Source organism: Armigeres subalbatus, chromosome 3 (genome assembly GCF_024139115.2).
Source record: "Armigeres subalbatus isolate Guangzhou_Male chromosome 3, GZ_Asu_2, whole genome shotgun sequence".
Taxonomy (NCBI): Eukaryota; Metazoa; Arthropoda; class Insecta; order Diptera; family Culicidae; genus Armigeres; species Armigeres subalbatus.
In genome coordinates, this window is record NC_085141.1 from 235,330,975 (window position 1) to 235,356,478 (window position 25,504).

At 41.6% G+C, this 25,504-nt stretch overlaps 1 protein-coding gene and 2 pseudogenes across 1 annotated transcript in view; 2 read left to right on the forward strand and 1 right to left on the reverse strand.

Annotated features, from left to right (window-relative positions):
- Positions 1–25,504, forward strand: part of LOC134221039 (protein aveugle) — a 76,306-nt gene that overhangs the window by 6,474 nt on the left and 44,328 nt on the right. The gene's annotated exons all lie outside the window — the stretch shown is intronic.
- LOC134219473 (uncharacterized) lies at positions 949–15,000 on the reverse strand (annotated as a pseudogene).
- Positions 18,455–25,484, forward strand: LOC134219476 (rho GTPase-activating protein 100F-like; annotated as a pseudogene).

A 25,504-nucleotide genomic window follows, 5' to 3' on the forward strand; every position in this document is an offset into this window, starting at 1 on the left:
GGAACCGGTTTTAGGAAATTATGAACAGTAGTGTAGGTAGAAGATACTCCCAGAACAAACTCTGAATGCCTTAGACCGAAATTCTAAATTAGTTTATATCCGATTTTTACATGTCGTGTGAAATTCGTGTAAAAAGCCATGTAAAAAGTCAGTGTATAAAGAATTGGGTGTAGAGGTGTATAAGAATATTTATTTGTTAAGACAGCCTTCCAGACATAGGTCTTGAATTAGGGTCTATTTTGCCCTTTTCTCTAATTGCTGAAGAAGTAAATATATTTTAAAAGATAGTGTACCTTGGTTTTCCGTAACAGCGGCCACAATCCTTTTGGAGTAGGTATAACTATGGCCAAGTCTAGTCAATTTTCAAGATTTGAATCTTCTCGATATAGAAAATATTAAAAATATTATACTGTTTGCTTTACTTGGCTCACTAACCACATATTTATTTTATATTATAGGTACCTTTTTTTGTTTTTTTTTGGTATTTATAAGTGCAAATTTAAATTAAGCAATGCAATATCCTATCTTTTGTAAACTTGAATGATTTAGCGATCTACTGTTTCTCAATAATATTGCTTTTGAGTTGATGCTAAAAGCTCAATTTTTCCAACAAATGAAAACTGAGCATTGCTCAGGATTACCGACACTTCTCTACCGGATGGGAAGATGATAAGGATCGAGACGATATTCTGCGTGAAATTATTAAACAACGACTAAGACAGACATTATGGAAATTCGATGGAACTGATGAAATGTATGAAAATTGTTACTAGAAATATAGAATTTTTATTCATATTTGAAGTCAAATACTATATCTTTGTAGTCTAGTTCAATAAATATTATCAAATTTTTGTCTGTTCACAGAAATAATTTATAAATTATAAACTCGAAAAGCAAACACAAAACAACTTAGGTACGATGAATAGACCAACATTGAAGAATATCCTATCAGTTGTCATCATCACTTATCACTTCGGTTTGACGGGCCTGTAGTGGTTACGGCTGACTGCTGTTGCTTCTCAACACTACCCTCAGTACGTCTTTTCTTAGCTAATGTGACCATTCTTTATGGCTTCCGTTCAGGCCTGTTGCTTTTGTTGCACTTGATGCTGTAAATCCGTTGAAGAAACCGCTCAGACTTCGCACCACATCAACCAGAGGACCTCCAATCTGCTTCGAATTCTAGCGCTCCTTTTCGAGGGCTGTTTGCTAGAACCTGGTTTTCACGTTGAATAGCAATTAGCTGACCGAAATTTTCTTGACACCCGACGACTTTTCACCGGGATAACTGGCTTTGGTTTGCTACGCAAGGCGAGCCGTCATTGTGGGACATACTAATAGGCTGCTGAGGTACGTTGACGGGATGCTCATTGGGGGTTTGGACGTGATTGGAATGATGGCGGCTGGTTGTAGCATGGGAGCTGGTCGCATCTGAGGCATTTGGAATTTCCGAAGGGGGTTAGGATTTGCTTCGTGGTACCATCTTCGACACGGTATCACACGTAGTAGCTTCAGGGAGCCATTCCGGTGGCTCCTGCTGTGGATGTGAGAGGTGTTTGTGAGTGCAATGGCTAGCAGGTCCCAAACTCATGGTAGGTTGTGTGTAGATTTGAATGGGCGTGTTCATACTCATGCTAGACGTTGGCGGTTTTGAAGAAGGTTAGTTGGAACCAGATATTTTGCCCTGGGAGTTGTTTGCAGCGTTTGGTGCCAGGGCAGCTGTCACTGGAGTGGGTGTTCTGGTGCCATTACTAACGTGTGGGCTGGAACGGTCCTGTACAGTGGAATCTGATGATTTGGGAACGGACCTTGCTTTTGAGAGTATTTCACCAGACCGTCATTGAATTCGCTGGAAGAACAAATGCAGATCGTTAGTTTCAAATGTAATGTAATTTTAATTGTAATTGTTTCAAATGTAATTAATGGATTAACTTTTTTTTAATATTCTAAATTAAGTTTATTTAGTAATTTAAACACAAATAAGTGAGACGCAGAATTTATTCAAAACAGAACTTGTTTTCGCGTACAAAAAGTTGTAAGAAAGGCTATGATCATTCCAAAAACGAATTTTCGATAGGAGGCCCGGAGACCCATAGTGTTATATATCAATCGGCTCAGCTCGACGAACTGAGGTGATATCTGTATGTGTGTGTATATGAGAGAAACCTTTTTCAGTATTCTTTCATAATCGCGATCCATTTCTTCACTAGTTAAAGCAACGATTCTAGCCCATCGTAAAGTATTATTACAATCAAACAATATAGTTTCACAAAAAAACACTACTGTTTATATTGAACAGAATGCTAGCTTAGACCAAATTAATCGTATTAGTTTTACCTTGATATTCATTGAGCATTCAAGAAGATTTGTGTGTGTCAGAATCATTGGATCCCTTAAATAAGGATAAACGAAATACTGCATACAGCAATTGAATGTTCTGTTACTGACTAAATCAGAAACCAGCCAGCTGAAATAGAAGCAGTAATGTTGACCATAAATAAGTGAGTATATCGATGATAACATTTCATTTCCTCTTCAGTTGACGTTAACCATATTATCCACTAACATGCTATCGGCAGGCATCTCTTCATTGGCATGGTCGCCAACATGTGCATGGTGAAAACAGCAACTCTATAGATCAGGCAAAATTTCGTTTCTGAAAATTTACCGACGATGAATGATTTTCATACCCATTCTTCAACGGAAAATAACGATCGTACTGATGATGCAGGTAGCATGTCTGCTTCCGATTTTTCTAACTGAACCATTGCATTACATGATTGAGCAAATACCAAAACTGAAGCTGTTCAGGTTGGTATCAAATTTTAAATCGAAATGTCTTAAAGGTAAGGAAGATGACTTATTTACCTTCGTAACAGTTCATAATGTACACATTGCTATTATAGGTAACTGAAACTTTTTCAAAACCTGGACTCTTCATCAAAAGAGATTCTACCCAACTAAAAATTTCGGTGCTGAAAGCTTCAACTTCTAGCCTTAGGTTGTATAATTTTCGAATAAAAGCAACCAATGCTGAATAAAAGAAATGCCTCCGCAAATTCTTTAAACTTCAACTCGACTATTACCAAAATATCTATCAGCTAGTCAGTTTGTGCCGAATATATTAAATATGAAATTTTCATCTTTTACGTTCATGCAGCTTTCATATATATAGTCATAAAACAGCTCTTTATTAATTAGCAACCCAGCTTATTAAAAGCTCATGTATGCAATCGTGTTGCCTGTTAGCTATTTCCCATATTACGGTGAGTAGCATTCACATTGAAAACGTTTTCGTTTTTTTTATAGCACTACTAACAATATAGCGTAATGGCGCTATAAATGAAATAACGAAACTTTTAGGCAATTTCTGTAACTTTGAAGATTGCACAACGTTTAAATAAACCTTATACTGCTTCTTTTAATAAGGCTTGCTGACGTTAATCATCTTCTGCGCAGACGCGATAGATTTGTTTTCATCGGAAACGCTTCCGAAGCGTTCGATGAAACAAATCCCATCCATTCTGTGCGCGGACAAAGAAAGATGATCAAACGTCAGCAAGCTCTATTCGCGAAGTCGAAGCAAAATTTTCACTCAAACAATGACAGTTCTTTGGGTTTTACAGTAGAGCAACAGAGAGGAGGAGATGGCGGCTATGTTTCACTCAAACTCTGACAGATAGCAATGGGATTTCAGAGGGAAGAGCAAAATTTGTTTTGACTTCGCGAATAGCTATCAGTATGGAACGTCAAAACCGCAATGTTTACATTTGAGTTTTGTTCCAGGAGTTCTATAAGAGTATAGTTATTCGTCGTTTTCGCTATCGCGCACAGACGTAGGTTTAGCCATACGGAAACGCTTCGAAGCGTTCGTATGAAACAAATCTATCCCTTCCGTCGCGTGCAAGAGAAAGTATAAACGTCGATAGCCTATTGTTTCTGTAATGCAGCCTAAAGGTATTCTCATGCTCTTATAGCAACTGAAAGGCCGTCATTGATGCTAGCAGATGAAGAAAACAAGCCATTTAGAAGCAATATTTCTGTTGACGGTAACGATTAACGATTACTACTTAGGGTGTGGAATTATTGGGGGCAGCGGAGTCTCCTGACTTGATCAATCACTTCGTGTCACTGAACAACGACTTGCCCTCGATTGCTTCTTGACTTGCTGGCGCGACTTTCAGCTGTTCATGTGCTTACCTACTTCGATAAGTTCAGATAATTGTAGTATGCATAGTGGAGCGAGGAAAACGCAAACTTCGTCCGATCAAGTGAGATCAAGGTTCTTCTGAATCCGTTTGACCCCAATCAACTAGCAAATATGCTCGATTGATTGCAACTCGCATGGCATCGCGTTTTAAATTTCATTAGATTAGTAAACGAATACTTTTTACATTTTTGCTCTTAGCGGCTTCAATTTATTCCAATCACGTGACCTAATACGTTAGCATATAGTCTGGAAGATGCGAAGCATGATTGCCAAGAAGGTACGTAGTGGAAGGTCTACAAAATGTTATTACGTTTCGAAAATTGATTGTTCAAAGATATGCAAGAAATCAATAGCGCCAGCACTACGGACAACAACTCATACATCAAGAAACTCATTTTTCTTCTTGTCGGATTTTTTCTTTGTGAAATAATTCCGAATAGCCCATTAGCTCAATAGCCCTATGAGATCAATTATTTTGTAACACCAGTTAAACTATTGCTCACGTAGTACGGCATGGCAGAATAAACGATTTTGTATGGTGAAATAATCAGCGTTCATGTAATTTTTCTTGGACGTTCCAGAAACGGCCTTCTTTAGCAAAGTTTTTCATCCTTTGTTATACTTTAACGCAATGTGCCACTTGGTTTACGATGAACTGAAACTTTAGTAGTAGAAATGCAAAATATACGTTCTTCCATACTAATTTCCATAAATCAAACGCGATGCGGAAAGGAGAAGCAACCAATCGGTCCCAAATTCCGCAGTTGTTCAGGACCCAGAATGGCTTGGAAAACCATTGATTTGAAAAATGACCACGACGTCCCACTCTAATAGTTCATACAAGCACTATTTCACTGCCACATTCCCCCGTCAGTTTTTTTTGTGAATATAAGAAGGTGAATTTCTATATTTCACTCATTTTCACCATGAAAAATACTCGTACTTCTCGGTACTTCTCGACAACAATATCTAGTAGCTTAAGCACATTTCAACACGTATTATCTTCCAATGTATTTTACGCAATAACGAATGAACGAACTGTGGCAAAATAATAAAGTGTAGTATCAAAGTCAAACAGACGCCTATTCTCTAACGCCAGTGGCATAACAATTATCGCAGATTTTTTTTAAGGTCAAGCATCTAGAGAATATACAATTACAGATTTTTTTGACGTAAACTACGTCTAAGGGGAAGACTCGGATACAGGGTGACAAATGAAAATTTCCAAATTGGGGACTGTGGGGCAGAGGGCGCAGGGACAGCATGGACCATGTCCAAGGCTTGACGACCCCTCCCCAGCTGTCTGAGTCAGGAGAACTGTCAGGGCGTGGTGGGATTTAGCAGTGCTCCGCTAAAATCCTCCCAAAAACCAAAGTGCCCGTAATCAGACTCTATCAATGCGACTTGTGCCGCCGAGCCCAGGGAGTGCTATGGCACATCAGGGTTGATACTGTAAAGACCCTGATTTGGCATACTGGTTGCGTGTATTGGTCTTGAGGATATTATATGTAGTGAGATGGGCTAGTCTGGCATTCTACTCTCTTAGTAGTCAGTGACGACTCGAAACGGCGAGTGGTCTAATGGGTAGGCTGTCTTCCCTCCATAAAACCTTGGGGGGCCTTGTAGCACGCCGCCCAATCCTGCCATCCAGTTTTGCCTACTGGGTGAGTAGGCTCAGATGCCCTTTCCTGACTTGCGCTGATCTGGCTCTGAACACGCAAGTGTCAACCTGCATGGCCTCCCGCTTCCGCAAGGCAGGCAGATAACCAAGGGATCACTAAAGGCGACACTCCAGTAGGATTCGGCGGCATCCGCAAGGGGCCCATAGCAATGAGCATTGAACGCAATCAGTTCGGAGTTGAGGTGACGGACCCCTTTGCCAAAAGGGGTCTAGCGAGGTCCCCAAAGAGGGGCGAGTCGAGTGACGGCTGCTGCTATTGGCGTACCGAAGAGTCTCCAGTGGTGGTGGGAGTAGCCTGCCTGCACGCCTGACGAGCCGCTACCAGGGATACGGGTGGTGGCGAGCAACCTCACGAGGTCATCGAGTCGTAAGCGGCAGGCAGAACAACAAGGAGCTTACAGAGCCTGTTGGTGTCCGGCAAGTTGTTCGTGTCGCAAGACAAGAACAAGTCGCTTATATCAGGCGTATAGCGGCAGCAGAGAAGGTAGCCAAAGGTACGCAGACCAAGGCCCTCTCCTCCCCGAACGGTCACCGGACCGGTTGGCGAGGATTATCGAAGTACTCTTCCTGTCCTGTCGACACTCCAGTACACTTCCGTGTGGTAGGTTGCAACTACAATGCACGTGTACTGGGTTAGTGTGTAAATGCATTCTCCCTTGTAAAAAAAAAAAAATTGAGGACCGTCATGAAATCATGTAAGATTTGTAACATTAATAGGTCCTTTATCTTTCAATGGATTTTAATGATTTATATATCAATCGATTCGCAAACTCTCCACCAATTTGCCAGTAGTATTTAAATTTTGATTATCAACGCTAAACTATTGAAAATTTTAATTTTTCATGCATCAGCATCCCTACACAGCGTGTTCCAACATGGTAATTCACTTCTTTAGGGTATTATCAATTATGGTGGTGGTCCAGCTGCTAGACAGTGTAGTTATACTCCCTCACATAGTGGGAGGGACTGCTAAATTGGGTAGTAGCGTTGTGATGGTTCTCCTTTCTATATAGAGCGGAATGATTTGTTCAGTTTATCATTTGTACGTAGGTTACGTCGAGCGGTCGTGTCTTGTATACCTGGGTGATGCGAATAGAATCGATTTGGTTGTCAAACTGAAGGCAAACTGTTCTATTGAGCCGGAGCCAAACATTGAAGATTGTGGTTATATTCGTTTCAGATCCTATATTGAGAAGTAATGTTATTATTTGGAAAAAAAATAAAAATAAATCCAGTTCGAGTTTTGTATGCTTTGTAACTAATATTTTCATATTATATTTCGGTGAAAAATTAGGAATGTCAATTAAAAGCACTGTTACAAAATTTCACGAGATTCAACAGCTGATTGGAGCAGAATGTATGAAACCATAGTAAAGTCATGTGGAGTCTCGTTATAGGCCCTCATGCATGGAAAGAGAAATTCGAAGAGCGGAAATGTTTGACAGTCAAGTAACTGCAAAATAATTTTGTTTATGGATTGATTTCAAAATATCCCTCCACTCGCTTGAGAGCAGAAAAGCGGCTCTATCCGCAGCACCCAGTTCTATACAACCCCAAGATTTTTTTTTCAATTGATGATAATATCATATTATGTAACATTCTCCTCCTGCTGTCCGACGTGTTCTTGGGCCAGTTTCCCAGAGTAAAGGTTGAATTCCAAGACTCGCTCGGCCAGCACACGACTGATTGTCCGATTCCTATTTTTTCGTCTCTTCGCTACCTTCTTGAAAATTCAGGTTTCGTTTTTTTCGCTGGCTGTGGATAATGTTCAGGTAAAGTCCTATCAGAAGAGCATGCTTTTTCACGTTTGGCAGGTTTCTGCTCGTTGAAGTGCATTTAGAAACTGACAGAATATTCTGTCCCAATTTTGACACATGATGGTGTTATTATTATAGTTACTGTAATCAAGGGGTGCGCTAGTTATTTTGGGGTTTGATGATGTTTTTTTTTTTTGCGGGGACCAGTTATTGGTCGTATTGTTACCACATTCCTTAACAGGGGATCACGCTTCTCTTAACTGAATCAACGTACACATATACGATCCAAAAACTGAATTATTGCCTCCTCACTACCGAATAGAGAATAAAATCCATAATATACAACCGTAGATTTGACCTGTTGAATTGAGTTTACGGAAGTTTGGCATGTCTCACAGAGTATCAACGCACATGTTTGCCATTTTAGTCAAAACATGCTTTACTAATTCACTTATTATCAATTTCAATACATATAGTTTTAGATCATTGAAAGGTTCAGCGGCACTGAATTACGCTGAACACTTTATGTGAGCACCACTCGCGCTCATTCCAAAATTAAGCAACACTACGTCACAAATTATGCGAGCACCACTCGCACTCATTACAAAATTAAGCAACGCTAAGTCGCACTGAGCTCCTTATGCGAGCACCACTCGCGCTTATTACAAAAGTAAGCAACACTTAGCATGAGCACCTTATGCACATTGCCATTACAACTAAAACATATTTAAAACCTGTTTTTTCATCAAAAGAGATCCAAATTATTTTATTATGAAAGATCGTCTTGACAGCGCCTGTGGTGGGGTCATTGTTATTAGACGTATCAAACATAAATATATTCTTCGTTTGAAACCAAAGTTTTGAAACCTTGAATTTCTGTTGAAACAAATTTTGTACAACTCTTCTTTGCCGCCAACTTGCTTTTCCAGCAATTGGTGACTTCTAATGCCAAACACCGTTCACGGAATAATGCTCAAAGCAATTCCAAGGAAAATTTTATTTGAAGATTGTTCTGCGGGATATTATACTATTCAATATCCCAATGGCCACTGTTTTTCTTCCAGTCGAAATCCTTCTACAATTGATTTAGTTTTAAGATCAAGTCAACTTGTGGCCAATTGGTAACTATGGACTTTGACTGATCACCTTCCTGTGACTTTGAAATCTCACAAGAAGACCATATCCAATCAGCTCTACTTTTAATTATCATAGAGCTGATTGGGTTTATAAAACTAATCGATAGGAATTTTGAAGTTATATTCTCCGATACAAAAGTGATATTGAAATGCCTCGTTCTTTGAACAATAATGTAATGTTCGCGAGGCATTGCACCTAATGTGAAATTAAATTCAACCTATTATTATTGACGACGATCTTCAGCTGCTGATCCGTCTTAAAATGTGAGGCGAAGGAATACCAAAGAACCTCGCGATCCCGCTTGAAAGTTATTTGAGATTTGAAATGAAATTAAAAACGTTTCGCTATTCTGGAAATACCAACTTTGAGAATAATGTCTCAAGTTGGATCCCAGTTCGAAAACCTTTTGAAATTAACGAAAATTCTTTAAAAACCTCAAAAGCCAATTCCAGCGCTTAAAGAGGAAATAAAATTTTATTAACAAATGGCGAAAAGGCTCAAAACTTCTCAGCAGTTGAGAGTGCCCATAATTTTAGTTAGGTCTCACTAGTCCAATTGAGGATCAGGTTACACGAGTTCGAAGACATTCTCAACAAGATAATGTTTCGACCCTTCGTTGGAACTAATTTGGATGAAGTGAGATCATTAGAAAAAAAATATGAAAGCCCGGGTGATGATGGTATTCACATACTTATCAAAAACTTCCTGAGAGCTCTTTACCTTTTGGTTAATTTATTTAACAAATGTTTTCAATTGGCATACTTCCAGATAAATGGAAAACGCCAAAGTTGTCTTATTTTAGGACAAAAATCCAGCTGAGGCTTCTAGTTATTGCCAATCAGTTTTCTTCAATAAGCAAACTGTTTGAAAAGATTATTTTAAATAGAAATGGTTCATATTAATGACAATTCATTTTTGCTGATGAGCAATTTGGTTTTCGCCATGGGCATTCAACCACCCATCAGTTATTAAGAGTTAACGAATTAATTCGGCTCAACAAATCTGAAGGATATTCGACTGGAGTGCTCTTTTCTTGATATAGAAAGCATTTGACAGTGTTTGGATGAAGGTTTGATTGTTAAATTGATGAATTTTAATTTTCCTCTGTACATATTAAACTGATCCAAAATTATTTATCAGATGCTCACTGCAGGTAAACTATCAGAATTCTAAAACTGATAGATTACCTGTAAGGAGTTCCCCAAGGCAGCATACTGGGGCCCATTTGTATAACATATTTTACTTCTGACTTCCTGATTTACCACCAGGGTGTCAAAATCTTTGTTTGCAGATGACACAACTTCAGGGCAAAGCCTTCGTGTCATTGTAGTAGATTGCAAAAGTTTGAATTTTCTCCACTTACTGCAAAATGGAAAATTTCCCGAAGCTTCCAAAACTCAGCTTATAATTTTCCCACATAACGAGAGCTTTATTTAACCTTCTAGCAGACATATTGTCACTATGAATGGGGTTCCATAATTGGTCTAGCGAAGCTAAATATTTAGGACTTCTGCTAGATCAAAATTAACTTTAAAATCACATTGGCCTTCAAGCCAAATGTAACAAATATATAAGTGTATCATCCACTTATAAACAGAAAATCAAAACTTTGTCTTAAGAACAAACTTTTGATTTACAACAAAATTTTAGACCTGCCATGTTGTATGCTGTGCTAATATGGACTTGTTTTGCAATACCAGAAAGAAGGCACGAGGATTCAAAATAAAATTTTGAAAATGATTCTGAAGTTGCCTCCTGGTATAGTACCAAAACTTCATAGAATTTCTAATATGAGACATTGCAACAAATGTCCAACAAAATAATTTCAATTTTAGATAAAAATCGTTGCAATCTTCTATTGCAACGATTAGCCTTGCAAATTTAGTATAAATTGTTAGTTAGTAGAAAACATTGTAATTTTACATGGTTCAATTCAACCAAGGAAAAATACTGCCAAAGCAATGAAATGTTTAATAAACTAAAAAAATATAGCAAATAAGGATGATAGTGTTAAGAAAACATGGAACACCTAGTCTAAGAGATGAACGCATGTATTAGATAATTAGCAAATAAAATTAGTTAAAAAAATGTAGCATAGCAAAAAAGGGTGATAGTGTTAAGAAAACACGGAACACCTAGTCTAAGAGATGAATACATGTATGTATTAGATAATTAGCGAATAGGTAGAGATTATAGCACTTCCATTCGTCAGTAACGTTCATTACTGAGGCATTACACCCAAATTACTTGTTTTTAGTACATGGTAAGTTTCTGTCGATATGTAATGAGATGTCAAACAATCAAGCCATTTGGTTGGAACGCGGTCGAGTTATTAACGTCGTGGACAGGGTGCTGCTAAATGTCCTGCTCCCTATTGCAGCTTCGTGCAGTAAACATAACCTCCCTTGCACGATTCCCCAGAAAGTTGTATGATTTGTGTCAAAATTTCAACGCAATCCACCCGTACCGATGTTGAATTGATTCGAGTTATGAACATTTTTTTTTTTCCATTTTGCCACGATCAGATTCCGTTATCAAACTGCTTGTAATTATTCATCCAACTGCGAGAGACGCTGTTGAAGAAAGTCGAATTTGAGGATGTGTTGCAATGCCTTCATTACCTCAACAGACACACTGACACAATCAACCCCCTCTGAGATCAGTTTTGATCACATACGCTGAGGGATGGAGTATCAACATTTTCTAGGCTGAAATTTTACTGTAAATACATATCTTGAGATCTCCAGTTAAAATTGTTAGCAAAGGTTTACCGTAGATGGCGATTTCGATTCTTGGTGCAGTCTAGGATGTTTTCGGGCGGGAAACATGTTCGACTCCCAGATAAATATTTATGCAATGGAATGGCATTGAAAAGCTTTCAATTAAAAACTGAGGATATGTTAACAGAATACTAAAAGCAAGAAATGTTTCAGTTAGAACGTAGAGCCATTTATGAAAAAGACATAGTGAAACTTTTCCTTTTTTCATCTCATTGAACATATATTCATCTCAACGCAAAACAAAGAAATACAGCACCAAACTCGTCGCTTCGCTAACATGCAAGCTCACTGCTGAAAAAATCACAAAAATAAGAAACAAATAAAATTCCTTTTCATTGCTTTGTTTTTGATGGGATAAATATAGGAACTATGGGATGTAGTACCGAACCTTTCCCCTATCTTGATTTTTTATTCATTAACAACGTTACTAAATATGTTAATAGAAAGGCATTATTCAACTACTTTTGCAGTTTATCCAGTTTATCAGTTTCATCTGATACAAACTTATTACTCTTTCTAAAATGGCATCATCAACATTATAATAATCATTGCAACCACTTTTCCACATCAAAGTCGCTATTATCGTCGTCATCGTCATCATCATCATCCTCCTCACCGCCGCCAATGGCAGCGCCAACGACACTCGCTTTGTCATGATCTTCTTTGATGTTGAGTTCTCCTTTCCAGCGCATCACCGTCTGTATCCGGCGGTGGGTTCGTATCGATAGTCAACAAATCTTCCGCACGGATCTCAGTCGAGTCGTCGTCACTCATAACCTCTAGCTTGACCGGAAACCGCTGCATTTGCTCCTGCTGTTCGAGGATTTGCTTCTTGAGCTCTTCCTGCTCCTCTTGCTGTTGCTGCTGTTGCTCATGTGCATCCGTGAGCGTTACCGAACACCGGACGCTAATGATTTCATCCATCTCAGAATAGTGCTTCCAGGTGGTTTGGTTGATGATTCCGAAGCCATATCCTTTTGATGCGGTTGTAGAAACACTTCAGATTTTAATGCGCGTGTTGATTTCCTCCGTTGAGCGATTATATCATGCTCACGCATTTTCTGGCCAGATCAGCAATAACCGGGTGCTTCGGTGGTGATAAGGGTTTTCTGCACCCGTGGTCTCCCCATAGGGTGATGAGCAATTTGGTTTCATCGTAATCAAAGTTGGGATTGCGGCTATTCATGCGCTTTGCATTGACGCAACTACTGTTGAGATTTTATTTGTGGAAACCCATGTTTCTATGAACCTGTGGTTGTGGTGCCACATCCGACGAATCGATTGTCCTTCTCGTAAACCCATGATGCTTATTCAAACTGTACGACTGATTGATTAATCAATTAGCTCAACACTTCACACTGGTGCTTCGATAAAACAAACGCACTACCACAAAGTAGGCGGACGAGACAACGGGAGGTTGAGTCGCAAGTGGTCGCTGCGATGAGCCGCCAAAAAAATCAATAACTCCAAGCCACACCGCTTACTGATGGCTTCTTCCCAACCCCAAACTGAATCGCGTTTCCAGCACTCGCACGGAATCGTTTACTGCGATTGTGTCCTCTCGACAGGATCGCCGCCAGACTCAAACTGGTCGACTCAGCCTAATCGGCCTCCCCACTACAGGTCCTCGCTTCGATGGTGGTTCAGCCACATCACCAGTGGCAAATCCAGCTTCCCTCCTTTTGATGGTGCTTTTGCATGCATGTGTCAGAAAGGAGGGAAAGCAATTCTGGAAAGGTGCGCAGTCTGCTTTTCTTCCTTTCGTTCGCGTACGACACGCGAGCCCAGGAGAGTCCCACTAGAATCAAATGCAGTTCAAACATTGATACTCAGCAGAAGCGCAATAAAAGGATACACGCAGAACCAACTAATATGATGCGAAAAGCAACATCAGCAACAACAACATCAGCAGCAGTAAAGCATGGTAAAGGACAGATTTACGTCCCTCGTTCGTCGTAGTCGTTGTCGTCGTCATCGCTTTACGACAAACAAGTCTAGCGCCTGTTTGGCTGAGCGCCGTATGTTCCATTATTACAACAAAGTAAAGGTGATTATTTTTCCAACCAGAACCAAGAGAGTTGGTCGTTCGGAGGGGTATTTTTGGTTCAGCCGGAGCCTACGGAGAACCCTACATATAAAGAGATTAGCTTGCTGTTTCCCGGTACCACCCCATTTATCGTGGAAATCGATAAAGGTGTTTAGTGTGAAACAGTTCGCCGACTCAAACCGGATTGATCTTGCTTGAATTATTTGCTTTTTCAGTACTTAGGGGAATTGAACTCGCTTCATTTTAGTTGAATTATGCATCTGAGTCTACTGAATTGTATATTTAATCTGCCTGCACCAAAATTATGAATATTTTCGAATTCAAAATATTTCAAATTGATTAATATAGAGAAATTGTTTCATTTTCCATCTCACTATTAGAATAATCCACCAGATTCGGTTCGGTTTTATATTAGAGCTAACTGCTGAAAAAAAAATCAAAATTGAGAAGCGTTACCTGGTATTTTATTCCTTTGTTTTTACTAGGTTGAAAATGGGAGCTAAGAGATGAAAAACCGGAACATTAACCTCACCGGTTTTTAAATCGTAAAAAAGTTTTATAAGTACAATAAGTGCAATTTCGGAAGCATAATAATTTAACACTAGTATTTTTTTAAATCCACAGGACCCTTTTGCTTGAAATGTCCATATCTGTCATCTTGATATTTCTTTGACTGATGAGTATAGAGAAATCAATATAGGTTTCAAGATAATAATTGAGCTACCAGCAGTATGCAATAAACGACTTGAACGTAAGTGGACATTTTTGAAATGTCTGCATTAAAAGATTATGTTAGCGTAGACCTGCGTGCCGATCCAATTTGAACCGGCGGCGGCGGCTTAGCTGGCGCCACGCCGCGGTTGCTCTCGGCGGCGCACATAGGAGTACGTAGTGTAAAAGCGTGGCCAAAACTATGTCAATCATTTGTCGTCTGTAAATGCATTCAATTAACAGCAAAGCGTATTTTTGTTTTGTTTTTGTGCTCTTTGTATTAAACTAGTAGTGAAGTATGACCACTGGTGACGTCAGTTATTGTTATTGGACAGACCATCACTTGACGTAAGAACGCTGCCTTTGGGAACTACAGCGTGCTTGCGACGAGTGGTGTCCTCCTCTGACTCCTCCAATGAGTATGATTTTTATGTTAATTTTCATTTTTTTATTATTATTTACTAAGTTTTCCGAAAAGATGTGCTTGTTTGTCTACTTCGACTAGATAAAATTGTCATCGGATATGTTAAGTCCCTGGATAATGTTTTTGATATTACAATCAACGGAGCTGATCGGATAAATACGTTGCACTAGCAATACGTAACTGGAACGAAGTACAATGATAGCACTATCTAAAACTTCTGTAAAATTAAAACCTACCTTCCGATTATATCCATCGCAGGAACGGCAATTGAATTAATTTATTTAGCTATACCCAAGCAAGAATTGGCCCTGGGAATCTGACCTAATATGTCACCACCCAGAAAACAATTTATGAGATGTTAGATGCTGGTTAGGTAGGTTAGTTATGCTCTTTAAAAAACATAACCATGTTTATGCTTTTATGCTGATACCGTTTTTCTTCTTCCAGTTCTTGTTCGCCAATGACAACGGCTCCGCGAGGCAGTGGAAATCAAAAACAATATTCAGAGCTCAATTAGCGGAAAAAAACCGTAATCGCGTGTTCGAACGGTCATTTATTATGCGCGAGATTGTGCGTTCCCTAGCAGGGGGATTCTAAGCAGTTCGAGACAGCGGGCTTCCTTTATTCGCGTGTTTGTGCTCATCAGGAGATGTGCATCCGGAGTAAATATTAAATACATAGTGCAAAACATCCTCCAAAGGTTGCTGTGGAGAAGTTGAGAATATTCTCGCTGGGACCAATGCCCTGATGCAGTTCTCTCCCGCCACGGTACCATTAGCACTTAGTGCTGCAGCAAAAATGTCGGCGTTCCTTTTCGGATCCTCGTCTTCGATTTTTATTTTCTATACTATCAAAAAGGTTGATTGCTATACATTGATTGCTTCAAGAGTGTCATAATCAAATAGTTTTTGTTTTTAATTTATTTGCAGTTACCACCATCGACCAGACCAATGCGTTCTATGCTGATATTGTGTAGGAGGACCCTGCTCCGGAGACTGAGCCGGCTAGTAAAAAAGGAGCAAGCATCTCCGTTGGCGCTGATAAATAATATTGTGGCTTCAGGAGCAGAATCATCTTGAGGAACAGCGACAATGCACAACGATTGGTGCCAATCCATACGGCACCGTCACTGGTCCATTTGTGATTACCGTTTTCGCAACCCACCTGATTCATGAAGGCCGTAAAATCTGACGTTCGCTTCTGGCAGCAGGACCCAAACTTAAGGCCCTCTTGGAAGATTGGCACCCCGGATGAAACACACATTTTGGTCGTTTTTGGTTCCTTCGAACGAGTAAGTGCAACCGCCATGTTTGCGTGTCGTTCCGGGTTGTATCTCCGTCGGATCGGATATGTTTTTAACCAGAGCAGGGCCTACAGGAAGATTATCGATTTGACTTTTGAAAGCCGGTGCTACAAAAAATGTCGTTGGCGCTGATAAATAATATCATTGTGGCTTCAGGGGCAGAATCATCTTGAGGAACAGCGACAATGCACCAGAGAAGCAAACGCTTGCCTCAAAGCGGAAGATCAGCGGTCGACTGAGGAAGGAATTTGAAGCCAATCCGAATCGGTTCAAGTGAGTAGTACCTTTTTGTGAATGATTTATTATTTTCGTCACATTTGGTGTTGGTCTTAGGGCAAATTACGGCTGTAACATTTCAATTGTTGGCTCCAAACGAACACTTTTGGGATTTCGATAGGAATCCCTCTGGAATTTCTATTGAAATCCTGGGATTTTCGATACTCTGGGACTTTTGATTAGATATTTCGATAGAAAACCCGGGATTCTAAGAATCCATCTGGGTTCCCGATGGGAATAATTTTAGGATTACTAAAAGAACAAAGTTTCTGAAATTCCTACGGAAATACTTCTGAGATTTTTGAAAGGAATCTTTTTGAGATTTTTAAGGAATTCTACGGAAGTCTTTCTTGGATTTCTAAGGAAACATTTGGGATTTCGACGGAAATACTTGCGAGATTTCAACGGAAACCCTTCTGGAGTGTCGATAGGAATCTTTTTGGGATTTCGAAGGCAATACTTTTGAGATTTCGACGGAAATACTTCCGAAATTTTGATACGAACCCTTGAGAATCTGATACAAACCCTCTTGGGACTTTTTTAGGATTACGAAGAGATAATTTTTGGGATATCGACGAAAGTAATTCCGAGATTTAAGCTCTGAGATTTTGACAAGAATACTTCCAAGATTTCGAAATGAAACCTCTTAGGATTCCAATGGAAATGTTTCGAAGGTCTCAATGGGAATTCTTTTGGAATTTCGAAAAGAAAACTTTTGGGATGTCGACGGAAATACTTCCGATATTTCAACGGAAATCCTTCTGAAGTGTCGATAGGAATTCTTCTGAAGTGTCGATGGGAATCCTTTTGGGATTTCGAAAGCAATACTTTTAATATTTCATCGGAAATACTTGAGAGATTTCAATGGGAATCTTTTTGGGATTGCGAAAAGATTTTTTGGGATCACAAAGGATAACTTTTGGGGTACCGACGGGAATATTGCCAGTGATGGACTTAATTCCAAATTAAAAGATTACTTTAATAAAGAATTATAAAATAGACGGGAATATTTTGATAGCAAACGCTCTTGGGGATTCGATGGGAATCAGTCTGGGTTTTTGGATGGGTATCCTGTTGTTGGGATATCGAGGAAAACTTTTGGGATATCGACGGAAAAATTAAAGATTTCGATTGGAATCTTTTTGGTAATCCGATGGGGGTTCTTCTGGGACTCCGATGGGAATCTTTTTAAGATTACTTAGGAAAAATAATTAGGATTCTGACGGAAATATTTCCAAGATTTCGATGACAATTCTTGTGGAACTCAAATAGAAGTTCTTCTGGGAGTGCAATGGGACACTCTTAAATTATTTTTCCGAATTCAGCAACAATTTCGTCAAGAATTTTCAAAGATTTCGGTAAAAAATTTTAACCGACTTTCGGAAATCCATATTCATCAATATTTTACCGAGATTCTTTTGAGATTTCAATAGATTCCTATAGCAAACCCTTATAAGAATTCGATTGAATTCCTTCGAAATTCCGATGAAATTCCTGGAAAAATTTCCGAAGGATTTTCTCGAGAAATTCTTGAAGGTATTCCCGGAGGAACGCCTCTGGGAATTCCTTCGGGAATTTCTCTGGGAGTTCCTACGGGAATTCTGGCGGGAAATCCTTCGGGAATTTCTCCGCGAACTCCTTCGGGAATAGCTTCGAATCGCTCATGAAAGTCCTCTGGGAATTGCTCCAAAAGTAAGTAATTTGGAGTTCCTGGAAATTCAATTGCGAATTCCTCCAGAAATTTTTTTGCAATGAATCGACTGCTTTGAGCGTGCTTACAGCGGCACACTAGGAGTTAACTTTCTGAAATCAGTATGGCGAAAGGCATCTAAGGTTCGATTTCTCAAAATTAAGCACTTTAATCGAAAAAATATTTGGTAGGCGTAGTAGCGGACACCATCCCTCATAACCGATACCAAATAGTTTTTCATGAAAAGTTCCTAATTTTGAGAAAACCAGCGTTAGATGTCTTTCGCCATACAAATTTCTGGCGGTTAACTCTTGCTGGCTATTTTGTACATATACTATAGCGCCTGGATGTGGCTGCGGCGAGTAGAAAATCAGCCACTGCCAATAATTCATTCGTCTAGCATTTCCTCTGAGAATTGCTTCAGCAGTCCTTCTGGAAATGGATCAATCAAGGTAACTCATTTTGCACTCACCGCATCAAAACAACGGCGACACTGCAGTATACGCATATTTCTATTCGTGTGTCTTTGACAGAACATGTCTACGATGGCGCGACCTGCCCATTTCATAGCGGCAGTTTTGCTTATTGATTGGTCCATTGCTCAAAAAGTCCCCATGGGAGTTGCTCTAAAAGTTCGTCCAGGAGATTTTCTGTGAATTTCTCCAGAAATTCATTTGAGAATTCTTCCGGGAACTCCACCAGAAATTAATCTGGGAATTCCTCCACCAGTTCCTCTTGGATTTCCTCCAGCAGTTCCTCTTGGATTTCCTCCAGCAGTTCCTCTTGGATTTCCTCCAGCAGTTCCTCTGGAATTTCCTCCAGCAGTTCCTCTGGGATTCCATGCAGAAGTTCCTCTGGCATTTCCTCCAGCAGTTCCTCTGGTAAATGCTCCAAGAGTTTCTAAAAATTCCTCCAGGAGTTCCTCTGGGAATTCCCCCAGCAGTTCCTCTGGGAATTCCTCCTGCAGTTTCTCTGGCAACCGCTCTAGAAGTTCCTCTGGGAAGGGCTGCACGAGTTTCTAAGTACCTACTGGGTATAACCCTAGAAACTCATTTGGAGTTCCTAGAAATTGAATTGAGAATTTATTCAGGAGATCCTCTGGGAACTACACCAGAAATTCATCTGCATGTTCCTTTAGCATTTCCTCTAATATTTACTCCAACAGTTCCTCCGGGAAATGCTCCAAGCGTTTCTAAGAATTCCTCCAGGAGTTCCACTAGGAATTCCACCATCAGCTCCTCTGAGAATTGCTGCAAAAGTTTCCTTGGGGATCCCACCAGAAATTTATCTGGGAATTCATCCAGGAGTTCCTCCGAGAATCTCCCCAACAGTTCCTCTGGAAATTCCTCCAGCAGTTCTTCTAGGAATTGCTCCAACAGTTCCTCTGGGAAATGCTACAAAAATTGCTCTGGGAATTTCTCCATAAGTTCCTAAGTTCCTCAAGGAGTTCCACTGGGAATAACCCCAGACTCTCATTTGGAGTCCCTCCAGGAGTTCTAAGAAATTCAATTGGGAATTCCTCCAGCAGTTCTTCTGGGATTTCATCTAGCAGTTCCTATGGGAATTGCCACAGAAGTTCCTCTGGGAATTCCTTCAGCTTCAAATTCCTCCAGGAGTTACTCTGGGAATTGCTTCAATTTCGTGTAGGAATTCCTCCAGGTGTTCCTATGGGAATTCCTCCAGCAGTTCCTCTGGGTATTGCTACAGAAGTTCCTTTGGGAATTAGCGTTAGCGTTGTTACGGTATACTTCGTAGATTGGACACTAGTGATACTCATGTTTCTTTTATAATCCTTATCCAGATTGCTATCAGAAATCAAGGTGGGAAGTAATCCTTGATTTCAATCTAAGATAAAAAATGACAAAAGCATGAGGATTACTACTCCGGCCACGCCCATCTTTACCGTAACTAGGGATAGGAAGGAAATGTTGATGTAAAACTTACTTAGTGAGAGGCCCTGACTTGGCGACGCCCTCATAAGTTCTACAGAGTTAGTGGTTAGGTAGGTCATGGAGGTTTGCCTCAAGCTGGCAATTAGACCAATAGCATATGTTGTTTATGTGTTTCTAAATTAAACTCTTGCCAGCCGGCTGTCGAAGATCCTACTGAAGTTCCTTTGGGAATTACTCCAAAAGTTCCTAAGTTCCTCTAGGAGTTCCACTGGGATAACCCCAGATACTCATTTGGAGTTCCTTTAGAAATTAAATTGGGAATTCCTCCAGTTCCTTTGGGGATTTCACCAGAAATTCATCTGGAAATTCCTGCAGGAGTTCCTCTCGGAATTCCTTCAGCATTCCTTTTGATAATTACTCCGAAAGTTCCTCCGGGAGTTTATTCCAAAGTTCCTCCAGGAGATCTTCTGCGAATCCTTCCAGAAATTCATCTGGGATTTGCTCCAGCAGTTCCTTCGTGAAATGCTCCAAGAGTTTCTAAGGATTCAGCAGTTCCTCTGGGAATGATTCCCAAGGTTTCCATTCCTCTGGAAATGGTTCTTGGAAGAATATCCTAAGGAACTCCTGGAGGAACCTTTGAAGGAACTCCTAGAGGAATCTCTCAAAGAACTCCTGAAGGAATCTCAGTAGGATTCCTGTGGGAATCACTGCATGAATTCCTGGGAGCATCTCCGAAATAATTCTTGGAGGAATCTCCGAAGGAACTCCTGAAGAGTTTTCTTCCTCAGAAGGATTTCCTGGAGAAATCTCAGAAGGGTTTCCTGAAGGTATCTCAGACGGATTTCCTGGAAAATCTACGTATTCCTGAAGGAATCTACGTAGGAACTCATGGAGGAATCTCCGGAAGAAATCCTGAACAAATCTCCGAAGGAACTGCTGCAGGAATCTTCGAAGGAGCTCCTGAATGAATCTCCGAAGAAACACGTGAGAGGATCTCCGATGGAAGTTCTGCAGGAATCTCCGAATAAACTCATGGAGGAATCTCCGAAGGAACTCCTGAGGGAATCTCCGCTGGAACTGTTGGAGGAATCTCCGAAGGAACTCCTGAAGAGTTTTCTTCCTCAGAAGCTTTTCGTGGAGGAATCTTAGAAGGGTTTCCTGAAGGTATCTCAGACGGATTTCCTGGAAAAATCTTCCAGGAGCTCTTGCAAGAATCTCCGAAGAAACTCCTCCAGGAATCTCTGAAGGAACTGCTTCAGGAATCTCCGAGTGAACTTCTGCAAGAATCTTCAAAATAACTCTTGGATGAATCTCCGAAGGATTCCATGTAGGAATCTCCGAAGGAACTTGTTGACGGGTCTCCGATGAAACTTTATGAGGAATCTTCATAAGAATCCCTGGAGGAATCGCCGAAAGTGCTCCTGGAGGAATCTCCGAAGAAACTGCTGCAGGAATCTCCGATGGAACTCCTGCAGGAATCTCCGAATGATCTTCCGCAAGAATCTTCGAAGGAACTGTTGGATGAATCTCCGAAGGATTCCATGTAGAAATCTCCGAAAGAACTCATGTAGGAATCTCCGAAGGAACTTCTTGACGGGTCTCCGATGAAACTTCTGGAGGAATCTTCATAAGAATCCCTGGAGGAATCGCCGAAAGTGCTCCTGGAGAAATCTCCGAAGAAACTGCTGCAGGAATCTCCGATGGAACTCCTGCAGGAATCTCCGAATGATCTTCTGCAAGAATCTTCGAAGGAACTCTTGGATGAAACTTCGAAGGAATCCATGTAGAAATTTCCGAAAGAGCCCATGTAGGAATCTCCGAAGGAGCTACTGGAGGGGTCTCCGATGAAACTTCTGGAGGAATCTTCATAAGAATCCCTGGAGTAATCGCTGACGGAGCTCCTGAAGGAATCTCCGAAGGAACACCTGAGGGGATCTCCGATGGAAGTTCTGGAGGAATCTACGAAGGAACTCATGGAGGAATCTCCGAAGGAAATCCTGGACAAATCTCCGAGGGAACTGCTGCAGAAATATTTGAAGGAATCTCCGAAGAAACACCTGAGGGAATCTCCGATGGAAATTCTGGAGGTATCTCCGACGGAACTCCTGAAGAGCTTTCTTCCTCAGAAGGATTTCCTGGAGGAATCTTAAAAGGGTTTCCTGAAGGTATCTCAGACGAATTTCCTGGAAAAATCTTCCAAGAATTCTTTCAAGAAGCTCCGAAGAAACTCCTGCGGGAATCTCCGAATGATCTTCTGCAAGAATCTTCGAAGGAACTGTCGGATGAATCTCCGAAGGAATCCATGTAGGAATCTCCGAAAAAAAATCATGTAGGAATCTCTGAAGGAACTTCTGGAGGGGTCTCCGATGAAACTTCTGGAGGAATCTCCATAGGAATCCCTGGAGCCGAAGGAGCTCCTGGAGGAATCTCTGAAGGAACTGCTGCAGGAATCTTCGAAGGAGCTCCTGAAGGAATCTCCGAAGGAACACCTGAGGGGTTCTCCTATGGAAGTTCTGGAGGAATCTCCGAAGAAACTCATGGAGGAATCTCCGAAGGAACTCCTAGAGGAATCTCCGAAGGAACTCATGCTGGAATCTCTGAAGAAACTCCTGAGGGGATCTCTGATGCAACTTCTGGAAGAATCGCCGAAGGAACTCCTGGAGCAATCTTCTTCTTGCGAGAAGCTCCGAAGAAGCTCCTGCAGGAATCTCCGAAGGAACTCCTACAAGAATCTCCGAAGGAACTCCTGCAAGAATCTCCGAAGGAACTCCTGCAGGAATCTCCGAATGAACTTCTGCAAGAATCTTCAAAGAAACTCTTGGATGAACCTCCGAAGGATTCCATGTAGAAATCTCCGAAAGAACTCAAGTAGCAATCTCCGAAGGAACTTGTTGACGGATCTCCGATGAAACTTCTGGAAGAATCTTCATAAGAATCCCTGGAAGAATCGCCGAAAGTGCTCCTGGAGGAATCTCCTAAGGAACACCTGAGGGGATCTCCGATGGAACTTCTGGAGGAATCTCCGGAAGAACTCCTGGATGAATCTCCGAAGTAACTGCTGCAGGATTCTCCAAAGGAACTCCTGGAGGAATATCCGAAAGAACTCATGTTGGAATCACTGAAGAAACTCCGGAGGGGATCTCCGATGGAACTTCTGGAGGATTCGCCGAAGGAGCTCCTGGAGGAATTTCTGAAACAGCTGCTGCAGGAATCTCAGAAGAAGCTCCTGGAGGCATCTTTGATGAAACATCTGAGGGATCTCCGATGGAAGTTCTGGAGGAATCTCCGAAGGAACTCATGTAGGAATCTTCCATAGAACTGATGAAGGAATCTCCGAAGGAACTCCTGAGGAATCTCAGAAGGATTTTCTTCCTCAGAAGGATTTCCTGGAAAAATCTTCCTCCGATGGAACTCTTGCAGGGATCTCCGAAAGAACTCCTGAGGGGATGTCCGATGGAACTTCTGGAAGAATCTCCGAAGGACTCCTGCAGGAATCTTCCATGGAACTTATGGAGGAACCTCCGAAAGAACTCCTGGATTTTCTTCCTCAGAAGGATCTTCAAGGAATTCGTGGCGGAAACTCCGAAAGAACTCCTGCAGGAATCTCCGAAGGAACTGCTGCAGGATTCTCCGAAGTAACTGCTGTAGGATTCTCCGAAGGAGCTTCTGCAGGAATCTTCCATGGAACTTATTGAGGAATCTCCGAAGGAACTTCTGTAGGGATATCCAAAGGAACTCCTCGAGAAATTTCCGAAGAAACTCCTCGAGGAATCTCCGAAGGAAATCCTCGAGGTATCTTTGAAGGAAATTCTGCACGAATCTCCGAAGGAACTCCTGCAGGAATCTTCGAAGGAACTCCTGGAGGAATCTCCGAAGGAACTCATGTAGGAATCTATCAAGGAACTTCTGAGGGGATCTCCGATGGAACTTCTGGAGGCATCGCCGAAGGAACTCCTCTAGGAATCTCCGAAAGAATTCTTGGAGGAATATCCTAAGGAACTCTTGGAGGAATTTTCGAAGGAACTCCTGGAGGAATCTCAGTACGGATTCCTGTGGGAATCACCGAATTAATTCCTTGGTGCATCTCCGAAATAATTCTTGGAGGAATCTCCGAAGGAACTCCTGAAGGGTTTTCTTCCTCAGAAGGATTTCCTGGAGGAAACTCAGAAGGGTTTTCTGGAGGTATCTCAGACGAATTTTCTGGAAAAATCTTCCAGGAATTCTTTCAAGAAGCTCCGAAGGAACTCCTGCGGGAATCTGCGAATGATCTTCTGCAAGAATCTTCGAAGGAACTATTGGATGAATCTCCGAAGGAATCCATGTATGAATCTACGAAAAAAAAATCATGTAGGAATCTCTCAAGGAACTTCTGGAGGGGTCTCCGATGAAACTTCTGGAGGAATCTCCATAAGAATCCCTGGACTAATCGCCGAAGGAGCTCCTGGAGGAATCTGAAGGAACTGCTGCAGGAATCTTCGAATGAGCTCCTGAAGGAATCTCCTAAGGAACACCATAGGGGTTCTCCGATGGAAGTTCTGGAGGAATCTCCGAAGGAACTCATGGAGGAATCTCCGAAGAAACTCCTGGAGGAATCTCCGAAGGAACTCATGCTGGAATCTCTGAAGAAACTCCTGAGGGGATCTCTGATGTAACTTCTGGAAGAATCGCCGAAGGAACTCCTGGAGCAATCTTTTAAGGAACTCCTGCGGAAATGTCCGAAGGTACTCCAGCAGGAATCTTCGACCAGGGCCACCTCAATGTCCCGTCCGGAGCAGAAGCCGCCGCCAGTGGTCGTCATCACGCGGAACCGAAGGGGTATTGATCTGGATGGTTCGGACCGGGCGCCATGTTCATCGAGATCCACCAGAGTGCCGAATGGGATACGGTAGGGTAGTCTCACTCCCGTATGGGACTAGGCATCAACAGTTACAGTCCCCAGAGCGAATAGCTAGATCTGTACTACGGTCCCCGGCAGGACCAGTCAGTAGAAACACCCAGCTGGGGCTATAAACCTTTACCACCGCCGTCGGTCATTACCAAACAACCGAAGAGAACGCACTCGTACTATCAGAACGCTGCCACGCTTGAAAGTCTTGCCGAAAAGGTGCACTCGTTCTACCCAAGCGCCAACCAACGCATGTCAGCAGTAACCGGTGTCATCATGTCGCAATCCCACCAAAGGTTTCCACAGAGCGGTTCCGATCAACACCTGCCACAAGTCGAAAACGCAGACCACCAATCACTCGGGAGACACGCACTGTTACGGTCTAGCCTATAATCCGACCTTGTCCAAGCAGCTCCCATTGCCGGCGGCACATTTGACCGCTGACGTTACGAACCTCCTCTGCCATCGCGTACACCGAAATACAGTCCATCGCCACTGGGCTGGGCGCGACTGGATCTCTCCAAAGGAGCTCCGTCCGACGTTAGATTACTCCAGCGATATGGAAGCCACGTGGCCCACCCGGCCATGGTACACACGTGAGCACTCAAACCCTTGGAGGTGGTCCAGAATTTTAACTCAATCCCGCGCGATCGACGCCGTGTAGCTGACCATATACAGGGCGAAAACGACGGAAACCTTTCAGCTCCCAAG